The 8,695-nt window shown below is 43.9% G+C and overlaps 1 long non-coding RNA gene across 2 annotated transcripts; it reads right to left on the bottom strand.

The window, feature by feature from the left end:
- Positions 1–4,281: 4,281 nt before the first annotated feature.
- LOC129136046 (uncharacterized) lies at positions 4,282–8,683 on the bottom strand. 2 transcript variants are annotated; one of them, XR_008537304.1, is made up of 2 exons: positions 8,247–8,683; positions 4,282–4,809 (listed from the first exon to the last, which is right to left on the bottom strand). It is a non-coding gene; the product is annotated as an uncharacterized LOC129136046 (long non-coding RNA). The 2 variants fall into 2 exon arrangements; XR_008537303.2 differs by having other exon boundaries at positions 8,412–8,633.
- Between the last annotated feature and the right edge of the window lie 12 nt (positions 8,684–8,695).

Genomic DNA, 8,695 nt, shown 5'->3' with positions numbered 1-8,695 from the left:
TAAAATTGCACAATGTGAGTTACAATTCTCTTGTGCTCTTTGGATGATGTTTTTCAACTTTAGTTTTTTAGTTTTTTTTTTTTTTTTGCAGAGTTTCAGAGAGAAAGAGGCATTTGTATTGATTCAAGAGGATTGAATCAGGTGGATTTTCCATTTAGAAAGCAAAAGGTAAGAAAAAAAATAGAAACAATACCTTTGTGCCAAGAGAAAAGCAAATGGGAAAGTTAGATATAGAATTGTTATCAATATGTCTTCTTTTTCAGTACAAAATACCTTGAAAACTTAGTTAATCTTGTACATTCAACAGAGTATGTTCTGGAATATTCTATTCACATGTTTCAGGAAGACTAACCTTTCTCTTTCTATTCCGTAGAAAATCAAGACTTCAGCATTGTGTTTAAAATGATGAAGGCAGCCGGGGGCGGTGGCTCATACCTGTAATCCCAGCACTTTGGGAGGCTGAGGTGGGCGAATCACGAGGTCAAGAGATCGAGACTATCCTGGCCAACATGGTGAAACCCCGTTTCTACTAAAAATACAAAAATTAGCTGGGCATGGTGGCATGCACCTGTAGTCCCAGCTACTTGGGAGGCTGAGGCAGGAGAATCGCTTGAACCCAGGAGGTGGAGGTTGCAGTGAGCTAAGATCGTGCCACTGCACTTCAGTCTGGCAACAGAGCGAGACTCTGTCGCAAAAAAAAAAAAAAGATTAAGCCATCAACACGATTTTATTTTATTTGCATAGCCTTCAAATAGGAAAGTCTAGGTTCATAATTAGATACCTTTTCCTGTCTGGCAAGAGACCTTGTACAGTTTATATACTGGTGAACTAAATTATACAAAACCTGAGAAACCATGGTCAGAGATGATTGCGCGCGCGCGTGTGCACACACACACACACACACACAGAGTTGTTGTTGATGTTGTTTTGAGATAGAGTCTTGCTCTGTTGCCCTGGCTGGAGTGCAATGGGGTGACTTTGGCTCACTGCAACCTCAACCTCCTGGCTCAAGTCATCCTCCCACCTCAGCCTCCGAGTAGCTGAGGTTACAGGTACGTGCCACCACACCCAGCTAATTTTTTTGTATTTTTTGTAGAGATGGGTTTTCATCATGTTGCCCAGGCTGGTCTTGAATTTCTAGGCTCAAGTGATCCACCATTGAGTGCTGGCCATGTATGCAGTAGCATCAGTACTTGTAGTAGCAGCAACAGTGATCCTAATAGGGGTATGGGTGGCATCACTAAGTTTCTTGGTAAATGCAGCCACAGAAAACATACCAGAGTATAGAGGAGCAGATGCTGGGTACCCAAGACAACCTAGAGATAGAACACAAAGCTTTACTGGCAGCTGCAGGCCTCATGGAGCAGACTGGGACAGTTAGAAGCATGCTTTTTTTTTTTTTTTGAGACGGAGTCTCGCTCAGTCGTCTGGGCTGGAGTACAGTGGCGCGATATTGGCTCACTGCAACCTCCGCCTCCCAGGTTCAAACGATTCTCCAGCCTCAGCCTCCCAAGTAGCTGGGATTACAGGCATGAGCCACCACGCCTGGCTAATTTTCGTATTTTTAGTAGAGACAGGGTTTCACCATGTTGGCCAGGCTGGTCTCGAACTTCTGACCTCAGGTGATCCACCTGCCTCGGCCTCCCAAAGTGCTGGGATTACAGGCGTGAGCCACTGCGCCCAGCCATAGAAGAATGCTTTTATTGTTATTATGTTGACCTCATTTGCAACTCTAGATTGGTGTGGCCTGGTAACACATATATAGTGCCAGAATAAACATCTTTGTGCATACATCCTTTTCCATATTTTGAATTATTTCCTTAAGACAGGAAAGTATTGAGTCAAAGGGTATAAATACTTTCTGGGAGTTGAAACAATACCTGGGCTCTTCTAGTCTAGGTATTACAATCACCAAATTGCTTTACAAAAAGTTGTCTCAATTAGGAATTTATGCAGCCCTGAGAAAAGTGTCAGCTGTCCTCTTCGATCGGTCTTGCTAAAATTGGCTATTGCAAGTTTTAGAATCATTGCTAATTTTGTCAGGCAAATGATAATTTGTGGTTAATGTTTGCATTCCTGTGATTACTCATCAAATTAAGTCTTTCCATTTATCCTGACTGGTTTGATTTCCTTTTCTGAGAATGTCCGTTCAAGATCATTACTATTTAAAATGACTTTGTTTTGTTTTGTTTTGTTTTAAAGAGTCTTGCTCTGTCACCCAGGTTGGAGTGCAGTGGCGTGATCTCGGCTTACTGCAACCTCTGCCTCCCGGGTTCAAGTGATTCTCCTGCCTCAACCTCCCTACTAGCTGGGATTACAGGTGCCCGCCACCATGCCCAGCTAATTTTTGTATTTTTAGTAGAGATGGGGTTTCACCATGTTGGCCAGGCTGGTCTGGAACTCCTGACCTCAAGTGATCCGCCCACTTCGGCCTCCCAAAGTGCTGGGATTATAGGCGTGACTCACTGCACCTGGCCTAAAATGATTTTAATTATACCTTTTAATTTTTAAAATAACGTATATAAATATTTATGTAAAATATACTAATTCTTTGTCAAATTTACTATATCTATTCCCAAATTTGTCATTTTTTTTCTTGAATATTATGAGTTTTAATGCATACCCTTAAATTTCATGTAATCAACTTCATGAAAAATTTCCATTTTTTTTTTTTTTTTTGAGACGGAGTCTTGCTCTGTTGCCCAGGCTGGAGTGCAGTGGCGCGATCTTGGCTCACTGCAAGCTCCACCTCCCAGGTTCAAGTGATTCTCCTGCCTCAGCCTCCCGAGTAGCTGGGACTACAGGCGCTCACCACCACACCTGGCTAATTTTTTGTATTTTTAGCAAAGACAGGGTTTCACCGTATTGCCCAGGATGGTGTCAAATTCCTGAGCTCAGGCGATCTGCCTGCCTCAGCCTTCCAAAGTGCTGGGATTACAGGTGTGAGCCACCACGCCCAGCTCATTTCTTAATTTAAAAAGCCTTCTCTGCATCAACAATTTTGTTGAGTATTCACATCTCACATCTTTGTTCTTCTAGTTTGTGCTTCATTTTGTTTCAGTGGGACACAGTGGTGCGAAGCTGGAACTCTGAGCCAGGCAGACCTGCCTGGAGATTATGCTAATTAGCAGATGGATATCTCCTTGAGCTTCCCATATAAAACTTTATCATAGAGAATATTTCTGAAATGCCTGTTTACCCAACTTCACAGATTATTTAGACAAAAAGTGAATAGGTGTACACTGGAGATCTTCATCTGCAAATGTTTTTCCTCCCTGACAGAACCAACTGCCAGGTTTTAAAAAGTAGGTTTAGCTTGCTCGAAAGTCCCCTTTGAGGATCACGTGAGCCCAGGGGTTTGAGACCAGCCTGGGCAAGATAACGAGACCCTAGTTCTACAAAAAACATACAAAAATTAGCCAGAGATGATGACATGAGCCCGTAGTTCCAGCTACTCAGGAGGCTGAGGTGGGAGAGTTGCTTGAGCCTGGGAGGTTGAGGCTGCAGTAAGCCATGATCCTGCCCCTGCACTTCAGCCTGGACATTAGAGGGAGATCCTGTCTCAAAAAAAAAAAAAAATCCCTTTCACATCCATCCTTATAGGAAGTATGCCAGGGGAACAGGTATTGGAGCTTTTTTTAGTTTTCCCCGTTTGTCTATGCAACCAATCATACAGATTTATTTTCCTTTCTTGGGTTCTTGGTTTTAAAAAGGTGCTTCATTCATGAATTCTGAGGATAGCTAGGGAAAATTTAAACCATTATAAACTGGGGAATTTAGCTTTTAGACATCTCCAACAGGCTGTGCAGAAGTGGGTAGCATCCTCTGGTGGACAATTTTGGAACCAGTATGGTCTCTGATGGGTGCACTGGAACCAGTTGGGGAGATACAGATCCAGGGTGAATCCTCTCCAAAATCTCTCGTCAGCATTTTTCTGTGGCTCTCTGATGGTCAGCAAGTAAACGGCTGCTTTGTATCCCTGATGACCTAGCAGGTCCAGTATTAAACCCACTATGAGTGGTTTGTGTGAGCCGTGTGAGTTTTCTGCTTGCCCCAAATAAGAATGCCAGAGGAATGGGAGAATTGTAAAATGAGTTTCTCCACAAAAGTGACTGAGTGGGCTGAACAGTAAAGGGCAGTGGATGTGGAAAAAAAAAAAAAGGGAGTGAATACAGGCAGAATCCACCCATCCAGCTGCCACCAACCTGGTGACAAAGTAACTGACTCAAGCTGCATTAGTGTCCTAGGGCTGTTGTAACAAACAAAGTACCACACACTAGATGGCTTAAAGCAGCTAGAAATTTATTTTCTCACAGTTCTGGGGGTGGGAAGTCTAAAATCAAGGTATTAGCAGGGTTGGATCCTTCTGGGGCCTCTGAGGGAGGAGGGGTTCCACGCCTCTCCCCAGGCTCCTGGTGGTTGCCAGCAATCCTTGGCATTCTCCGGTTTGTGGTAGCATAACCCCAGCCTCTGCCTCTGTCTTCTGTGGTCATCTTCTCTTGTGCCTCTGTTTTCTCTTCTTTTGATGACATGAGGCCGGGCGGTGGCTCACGCCTGTAAACCCAGCACTTCGGGAGGCCGAGGCAGGCGAATCACCTGAGGTCAGGAGTTTGAGACCAGCCTGGCCAACATGGTAAAACCCCGTCTCCACTGAAAATACAAACATTAGCCGGTGTGGTGGTGCATGCCTGTAATCCCAATTAGTCAGGAGCCTGAGGCAGAATGATCACTTGAACCCAGGAGGCGGAGGTTGCACTGAGCAGAGATTGCACCACTGCACTCCGGCCTGGGCAACACAGCAAGACTTGTCTAAAAAAAAAAAAAAAAAAAAAGACACCGTCATTGGATTAGGGTCCACCCTAAGCCAGAGTGACTTCACTAATTACATTTACAAAGACCCTATTTCCAAATAAGGTCACATTCACAGGCACCAGGATTTAGGACTTGAACATATATTTTTGGGGGGACATAATTCAACCCACAAAAAGAGCCATCCCCAATGTGGCAGCAAATAAACTGGTGCTGAACAGGGAAACCTGCACATCGATCTGTTTGCTTTGAGAAGAAAATATCCCTTTCTTTTTCCACGTTTGTAGTGTCCTTCAAGTACCCTCTACTGGCAGAGTTTAACATCCAGCCAGCTGGCAAAGGGGAATGGACTTTGCATCGTTCCCTAGGGCAAGGAAGGATGGGTTCAAAGCTCAGAGGCAATAAATTAATAACTGCCATATCAGGGGACCAAAGTTCTCTCTGCTTTGAAGTGAGCTTCAGCTAGCCTCATTTGATCTTCTTAATTTTATTTTATTGTGGTCACAACACTTAACATGAGATCTACCCTCCGAACACATTTATTTTTTTTCTTTTCTATGGCTGAAATAGAACTCGTTGTTGTTGTTGTTGTTGTTTGAGACAGTGTTTTGCTCTGTCGCGGAGGCTGGAGTTCCCTGGTGCAAACTTAGCTCACTGCAACCTCCACCTCTCGGGTTCAAGCGATTCTCCCACCTCAGCCTTTCGGATAGCTGGGATTACAGGCGCCCACCACCACGCCCAGCTAATTTTTGTATTTTTAGTGGAGATGGGGTTTCACCATGTTGGCCAGGCTGGTCTCGAACTCCTGACCTCAAGTGATCTGCCTGCCTCGGCCTCCCAAAGTGCTGGGAGTTGTTTTGAGACCAGGTCTCACTTTGTCACTCAAGCTGGAGTGCAGTGGCCTAATCATATCTCTGCAGCTTCAAACTCCCAGGATTAAGCAATCCTCCCACCTCGGCCTCCCAAGCAGTTGGGACTACAGGTGCAAGCCAGTGCACCCAGTAAATTTTAAAATTTATTGTAGAGGCCGGGCGCAGTGGCTCATGCCTGTAATCCCAGCAGGCACATCCATTCAAACCATAGCACTCAGGGGTTTGAACTCTAATCTAATCTGAGGGGAAAGTTGAGTAAAAGTTACATCGCCAAATTTGCAATATGGGAAATTTCCTCTATCTGAAGGCAGCGTGGGAACTTCTTCAATTTGGGAAGAAGAGCCCTGAACAAGTAGCAGTGAGCATCTATAAGAGGAGCTTGCATGGAGGAAATGGACTGGGTAAGCTGCATATCTGAAAGGCCTCACGGGAGGCAAGGGTCAATGAGAATCCTCAAAGGTTTCAAATTTGGAAACGACATGATCCAGTGTGGAGATTGTTGGCATCTACAACACAACATGTTTCAAGCAAATGCCCCATTCTACTCCATAAGTCTGCTTTACTTCTGTGTTCCCTGTTTCCAGAGTGGTACCTGGTTGCCCAAACTGGGAACCTGGGCATTATCATGACTCACTCATCTCCTTCACTCTTCCAGAACCAACGACTAAATACTGTCCATTTTGCTGCATAAATATATTTTAACTTTTTTCTATTTCTTTTCCTTTCCCAGAGCCACTACCTAGAAATAGACCTGTAGCATCTGTTACTTGGACTTTTTTTTTTTTTCCTTTGAGACAGAGTCTTGCTCTGTCACCCAGGCTGGAGTGCAATGGTGTGATCTCGGCTCACTGCAACCTCCGCCTCCTGGGTTCAAGCAATTCTCCCAGGCTCAGCCTCCTGAGTAGCTGGGATTACAGGTGCCTGCCACCATGCCTGGCTAATTTTTGTGTTTTTAGTAGAGATGGGGTTTCACCATGTTGGCTAGGCTGGTCTTGAACTCCTGACCTCAGATGATCCACCCACTTCGGCCTCCCAAAGTGCTGGGATTACAGGCTACTTGGACTCATAACTGTCTCCTAATGGTCTTCCTGATACATCCCAACTCATTTTCCCAGGCAGAGTAATGGTTCTGAAATGTCAATCCGAAGGTGTCACTTTTTGCTCAAAGACCCCATATTGGCCTTTCCATTGGTCTTAAGATAAGGAACAACTTCTTTGACATGGGATAAAATGACCCTTTGCAACTTGGCTTTCTCCATTTTCATCTCCTACACTCCTTACCTCTACTCCTAGTCATATAGGTTGTCTTTCATTTTTTGAAAAGCTTTATTATTATTTTTTTCTTGCCCATGGCTCGTTTCTCTTCTTGGTACTTATTTCACACTCCCTTGTCCCCAAACTCCTCTCTAACTCACATCCTTCAAGCCATTCTCTATTCGTCCTCCAAAGTCAGTTTAGCTGTCAGCTCCTACTGGAACTGATGCTTGTAATTGATCCCGATCCTAATAATTTCAGGAGACCCTCCCATGTGTTTCCATTCATTTTATCTTTCTCATTATATATATATAAGCATATATATAAGGCATATATAAGCATATATAAACATATATGAGATACAAATGTAAATAAGCATATATGATACACAAAATTGTTATTATATATATAACTTTTGTATCTCATTACATATACATGTATCTCTCTCATTACATATATAACTGTATATGTTGCTATATAGTCCCATGCAATATTTAGCAGGCTGAGGTGAAAAATAGACACATATATGTTATATATGTAATGACAGAGACATATATATGTAATGAGATTATATATATTATATATGTAATGAGGGAGATATATGTAATGAGAGATATATATTATATTTATTCAATGAGAAATACAAAATTATAATGTATATTCATTATGTATTATAAGTATATAATGCTATGTATCAGTATTCGATTTCACTTTATTAAAATAGTTGATTATATCTGAACGTTTATTTATTTGTTACTGATTGTCATCCTCCATCAGAATATATGCTCTCTGAAGTTGAGCTTCTTGTTTACTTTGCTCACCACTGTATCCCCAGTGCCTAAGTAACAGTGCCCAGCTCAGAGTAGAGACTCAATAAACATTTACCAGATGAATGATAGAAACAGATTTTTTGAGGCAAAGTTTTTCATGTTGCCATATAGTCCCATGCAATATTTTGGACATACTTATACTAAAAAATTATTATCTGAAATTCAAATGTAGGCCGGGCACGGTGGCTCACGCCTGTAATCCTAGCATTTTGGAAGGATCGCTTGATCCTTCCAGCAGGTTGTCCCGGGAACGCGTAGCCCAAGGTGGACGCACAGACCCGCGTACAGAGATTTTTTATTGTCATGACTGGGGGTGGTGGCACTACTGGCATTTAGTGTGGAGAGGCCAGGGATGCTGCTAATCATCTTACAATGCAAAGGGCAGCCCCTCAAAGGCAAAGCATTATCTGGTCTAAAATGTCAATAGCGTGGAGGCTGAGAAAAACTGAACTAGATGGCTATGAACTTTCAGGGTCCCTACCTAGTACACAGGCAGCGCCTAGAATTGCTAAGTTCATCTTCCGTTTGGAAAGGCAGCATGGGGTTAGTGAGAGGAAGGCGTCCGGGGCTGGCGGCTGGCTTTAAAGGCCTACGTGCAAATCTTCTTGACGCTGATAACGGGATGCGAGAGAGCCAGGTAGGTTACCTATTGCAGCAGGTCAAGTGATGATGTCGAAAAGGATGCGTGTGCCGAGCACTGTGGAAGGTAAAGCGCTCCGCACACCCCGCCTAAGTGCGCCCGGGACAGAGCCATCCCCCAGGTGCTACCAAACACAAATCCTCCAGCTGCTGGGACCGGGAAGGTGTTCAGTGACACACCGGAAGCAGCCTAGTGGCTGAGGCGTCCTTCTCCCTACCAACGGGTTGCGAAGGAAGTAGTTGCTGTAGCCGCGCCCTGTGCGCCTGCGCGGAGGCGTCGGCTGCTGACGT

This window comes from Pan troglodytes, chromosome 11 (assembly GCF_028858775.2).
Source record: "Pan troglodytes isolate AG18354 chromosome 11, NHGRI_mPanTro3-v2.0_pri, whole genome shotgun sequence".
Lineage (NCBI taxonomy): Eukaryota > Metazoa > Chordata > Mammalia > Primates > Hominidae > Pan > Pan troglodytes.
The sequence above is the reverse complement of the archived record's forward strand: the minus strand, read 5'-3'. Positions and strand labels throughout refer to the sequence as shown.